The sequence below is a fragment of the Crotalus tigris genome, unplaced genomic scaffold, assembly GCF_016545835.1.
Source record: "Crotalus tigris isolate CLP2741 ecotype Arizona unplaced genomic scaffold, ASM1654583v1 scf7180000017864.473447, whole genome shotgun sequence".
In the NCBI taxonomy this organism is placed as follows: Eukaryota; Metazoa; Chordata; class Lepidosauria; order Squamata; family Viperidae; genus Crotalus; species Crotalus tigris.
The window spans coordinates 446,741-452,740 of record NW_024096685.1 but is presented as its reverse complement, the minus strand read 5'-3'; positions in this window follow the sequence as shown (position 1 = coordinate 452,740).

The window sequence follows — 6,000 nt, the reverse complement described above, 5'->3', positions numbered from 1 at the left end:
CAAACTGATCACCAAACTTGACAGGTTGCATCCAGACAGACTGGCTCCTAGGGTCACCCAACCCAGGGCACCACGATGTCTGCAAGTGGATGCCCCAGTATGGACCCAGAACTATGGGCCCAGTCACCTGTGGGTTCCGGCGGTAGTATGCAAGGTCACTAGTCCATTGTCCTATGAAGTTTCCCTGGACGACAGTCGTGTCCTTCGGTGGCATGTCGATCAGCTGCGTATGAGACTGGACTCACCTTCTGCAACTCCTGGGTTTTCTCCAGGGGGGAGGGGGACCACTGTGGGCAAAGGGAAGGGTGTTAGCAGCAGCCGGGGCCAAACGGAAGAAGGCCTGTTCCAACGTTCCGCAAGTGTCCCTAACAGGAATTCAGGGGAACAAGAAACAATACAGGCACCAGTGCTTACTCCAGCCAGGGAGTCACCCAGGGGGCATACTCATCATTCACAACCACAATTCAGCACTCCAAGCAGGGAGAATAATCGGGAACATCCAAACAACCCAAACAATACAAGAGAACTGGCACACAAACAAATAAGCTGGCCCAGTACTGCTACTGCTTCCAAAAGGAAGTCTACACACAGGGAGGTAGTCAGAGAGGCAAATCCTGATTCTGGTACCTCCGGCATTGAATGGGGGGTAACCGAGTATTGGGGCACTGCAGAAACACCAGACAATCCCATTACGGGGCTTGGGAGTGAAGGGACGCATTCCCTTGATAGGTCCATTGTGGACTTGGAGAGTACTGCAGAAATGCCAAATACTGGCGGGCACTTAGAGGGGCCCAAGAGCCTGCAGTTAGGCAGGTCAACCAGGTACAGTGGGGAGCAAAGTCGTGGTCTGACGAGCCCGGCGGGCAAGCAAGCAGACCAGGCAACAGGACCCAGTTCACAGGGACCACCAGGGTTTAAAAGAGGGGGCAACTCCACTCCAATCTCTGCACAAGAGGAATTAGGGAGTTCTCAAAATCTGAGGAGGTCACAGAGAGTAAAAAGATCTCCCAAATACCTTGAAGATTTTGTAACTTTGCTGTCAAAGCAAGGGAGGTGAAGAGGTGCCTGCTGTTGTTGGGGGAACTTGGAAGTGCGGGTGTTGGGCACTTAATTTCAAAACAATAGCCTGGTACCATGCTGTAGTGTGGCTAGTGAGTAGCTGCAACAGATGTGCAGGTTCCATGGGTTGGCACACCACGCTCGTGTTGAGGTCACGTATAACTTCCTATATAGTTAGTAAGTCTCATCCAGGAGGGAAGGGGTGTTGTTTCCTGAGCCTGCAAAGGCAGGCTCGGGACATTGCAATGGTCCCGGGCTGTTGCAAGTTGCCCGGGACCAGACTGAGTGGTGCCGGCCTTGCACGCATGCGCGAGGCGCGGAAGCATGCCAGATTGTTACCTTTTTGCCCAGGGATTCTATTAAAGGAGACAGAGAGGCCTGCGAGTCTCAGAGTTGTGTCGGAGAGAACTACTGAGAATAAAGGCTCTTGGAATTAACAGAATGTGTGCTCTTCTTTCACCATTGACTCGAGGACTCAACACATATCTTATCTCTATCAATCAGAATAGAGCTATAAGGGACCTTGGAGATCTTCTAGTCCAACCCCCTGCTCAAATAGGAGACCCTCAGACAGTCTTTTCTTAAAAACTTCCAGTGATGAAGCACCTATAACTTCTGAAGGCAAGTTGGTCCACTGATTAATTGTCCTCACTGTTAGGAAGTTTCTCCTTAGTTCCAGGTTGCTTCTCTTGAGTAGTTTCCATCCATGGTTTCTTATCTTGCCTTCTGGTGCTTTGGAAAATAAGTTGACCCCTGTTCTTTGTGGCAGCCCCTCAATTACTGGAATACTACTATGATGTCACCCCTAGTCCTTCTTTTCTCTAGACTGGCAATACCCAATTCCTGCAACTGTTCTTCGTATGTTTTTGTCTCCAGGCTTTTAATCATCTTAATTGCTCTTCTTTGCACTTTTTACAAAGTCTTAATATCTTATTTGTAATGTGGTGACCAAACTGGATGCAGTTGTTCATGCAAAGATGGGCATGATAAAGGACCAAAATGACAGGGACCTAACAGAGGCAGAAGATATTAAGAAGTTGTTGTTTTTAGTTGCGAAGTCATGTCCGACCCATCGCGACCCCATAGACAACGTTCCTCCAGGACTTCCTGTCCTCTACCATCTTTGGGAGTCCATTTAAGCTCACGCCTACTGTTTTAGTGACTCCATCCAGCCACCTCATTCTTCTTCTATTACCCTCAATCTTTCCCAGCATTAGGCTCTTCTCCAGTGAGTCCTTCCTTCTCATTAGGTGGCCAAAGTACTTGAGTTTCAACTTCAGGATCTGGCCTTCTAAAGAGCAGTCAGGATCGATCTCCTCTAAGACTGACTGGTTAAGAAGAGGTGGCAAAATTACATAGAAGAACTATACAAGAATGAGCTCAACGTCCTTGATAACCATGATGGGATGGTCACTGACCTCGAGCCAGACATCCTAGAATATGAAGTGAAATGGGCCTTAGGAAATCTGAGCAACAACAAAGCTACTTGAGGTGACAGTATTCCAGTGGAGCTATTCAAAATCTTAAAAGATGATGCAGCAAAAGTGCTACACTCAATTTGCCAGCAAATTTGGAAAACTCAACAGTGGCCACAGGATTGGAAAAGGTCTATTTACATTCCAATTCCAAAGAAAGGCAATGCCAAATAATGTTCAAACTATCACACCATTGCCCTTATTTTACATGCAAGTAAAGTTATGCTTAAAATCCTACAAGCTAGACTCCAGCAGTATGTGGATCGAGAACTTCCAGAAGTACAGGCAGGATTTTGAGGAGGCAGAGATCAAATTACCAACATACACTGGATCATGGAGAAAGCTAGGGAATTCCAGAAAAACATCTACTTCTGCTTCATTGACTATGCTAAAGCCTTTGATTGTGTGGATCACAACAAATTGTGGCAAGTTCTTAAAGAGATGGGAGTACCAGACCATCTTATTTGTCTCTTGAGAAACCTATATGTGGGTCAAGAAGCAACAGTGAGAACTAGACACGGAACCACTGATTGGTTCAAAATTGGGAAAGGAGTCTGGCAAGGCTGTAATCTGTCGCCCTGCCTATTTAATTTATATGCAGAGCACATCATGAGAAAGGCAGGGCTAGATGAATCAAAAGTTGGAATTAAGGTTGCCAGGAGAAATATCAGCAACCTAAGATATGCAGATGATACCACTCTAATGGCAGAAAGTGAAGAGGAACTAAAGAGCCTCTTGATGCGGGTGAAAAAGGAGAATGCAAAAGTTGGTTTGAAACTCAACATTAAGAAAACCAAGATCATGGCATCCGGCCCTCTCAATTCCTGGCAAATAGATGGGGAACAAATGGAGGTAGTGACAGATTTTATCTTCCTGGGCTCCAAGATCACCGCAGATGGGGACTGCAGCCAAAAAATTAAAAGACGCTTGCTCCTCGGAAGGAAAGCTATGGCAAATCTAGACAGCATACTAAAAAGCAGAGACATCACCCTGCCAACAAAAGTACGTATAATCGACTTCCTGTTCTGGCAAGCAGTGCTATCAGCTAAGAGATTCAGGATGCTGAGCTCTTCAGCTGAGTTTCTTCCTGTTTGGGGACCCTAAATGGGCCAGAAGCCGCCCTGGAGAGGTGGCAATGAAGGAAGGTAGTCCCAGGGACCTAGGAGAGACGGCGGTCTCCCCGATCGGTCCAGGAGAAGCCTCCCAGAAACCAACAGGAGAAAGGCTAGCTAACTCCATTGTCTAGCACCAGCTGCAAGCAAATGGAAGTCAAGAAGCTCTACTTAAGCTGATTGTAAACAGTCTGTTTGAAGCCGGGTAAGAACTAATTTTCTCTATCCTACTTATTTTCCTGAAAAAAAGAACTCCCAAGAAGCAAAAATACCTCCGAGAGTAAAAAAAGGAGGGACCCCCCCCTTTTGGCTATTGGAAGTGGCAAATCTAATTCTTTAAGGAGGAAAAAGATTAGAAAGAACTGAAAAATGATCCAACGCTGACACCTACTGGTGGATGAGGACTATAAAAATTATAAAACTTCTGTCTGTGGCCTTCAAAGTCTCAGTAAACACAGCTGCTTAGATAAAGTGATATTTACAGAAACAATGGATGTTTTACAAGAGGAAATATATGATAGGCTGCAATCCATTCAAAGGACAATTATCTCAAACCACAAAGAAATACAAAATAACTTTGAAAGTATAAATCAACTTATCTCCAATTTAATTTCACTTCAAAAAAATCCTCAGAACACAGCAGAGATGATTGAATATAAATTAGAGGAAAAAGACTTAAAGATGGACTTTCACAAAATAAAAGAGTATGATTTAATTCAAGTGGAAGAAAAGACAACTTACATTGGTAAGCTTGGCAACCTTTTAATATAGTAAAATACTTTAATTAAAGTATTTTAACTTTAAACTCTCCTGGTGAACGCGCTTTATTCATTCCATGTGTGTATATATATATATATATATATATATATATTAAACAATAAAATATACGAACACCAGGAAGTTATAAAACTATAAAAAGTTTTAATAAAACCAGAATAAAACCAAGCTTTCACTGGCATCTGCCAGCATCATCAGGGTAGTCTCCAGTCGATGGGAGAAGCTATTTATAAATGTGGCATTCTTTGCACCCGGCTTCTTGACCTCGTCATGGGTCCCAGCCAATCCACCTGCGTTTTGATCGTAGTTTCTGTGTTGCAAGCTGTAATTTCCTTACTTGTGCTGGTACCGCAGCTCTTCCTCCCTTCTTTGCATAACTGTAAGTTGGGGGGACTCCTTAATTCCACGTAATTAGATGTGCACTGTCTGTGTTTATGTTGTTTATTCTCCTCATCCTCCTTCTTAGTACTCCCTATTTCTCTTCTCCTCCCCCTGTTTCTCTGTTTGCGATCCTCTTTCAAAACTATATCCTCATTGTTTAGTCACCTCTGCTTTCTTACTGTTATATTGTGGTAACCTGGATAATGCATCAGCTAAAAAATTCTTTCCCCCAGGGAGATAATGAGTAGTGAAATCAAAATGATGGAAATGTTGGGACCATCTTGCTTGTTTAGGGGAGAGCTTCCTGGGATTTTCATAGCTTCAAGATTCTCATGATCAGTCCATACTTGAAACGGTATTTTACTCCCCTCCAGGAAATCCCTCCAAGTGAGGAGAGCCCATCTTACCGCATATACCTATTTCTCCCAAACTGCCCATCTCTACTCAGTCTCTGATAATTTCCTAGAAGTGTAAGAACAAGGTTGTAATTGTCCTTCCTTATTTCTCTGCAATAAAACTGCTCCCACAACTACATCACTAGTGTTAACACTGCAGCAATCTGAATTGAAGCCATTTCCACTTCATTTTTGGTTGCCACATATTTAGAAAGAAGGAGGGAAGGGGTGTAGTTCTGGGTTAGCCAAAACAATTCTCATGTATGGGAACCAAGGTCATTACTGATAACATTTTGGTGGGCTGGAGAGCTGGGAGGTGTGCCTGCATTTTCTAATAATTGGAGAATGCAATTATTAGAATGCAATTGGGGTGGGAATTCCAACCTGTAACTTTGTAACCAAGGGGAGGGGAATTTAGTCTTGGGTCCACCTTTGTATGTGCCGTTATCTATGTAGCCAAATAAAAATGTACTTTCAGGAAGAATACCTTACCTAGAAGTTCTTTTAATTGGTCTCATCTACCAGAGCCATGGCATTAATCCAAGACTCAAAACTATTTTAATACTATGGGGGCCTGAGCTTCGGTTGCCTACCCAAAGTCTTGGGAGGATGACAAAGACTCAGGGAAGATTGTATGATGGAGAAAAAGGAAGAGCCTGTTACAAGTCTTGAAGCTGCAGCAACCACATCAGTGGATGGGGTGCAGGCCATTGCCCCAATAGAGAGTGTGACTTCAGTGGTTCTGGTAGCAGGCGCAAGACTAAAGGAATGGGAGATCCTGTTGGAGCCATTATTGCTGTT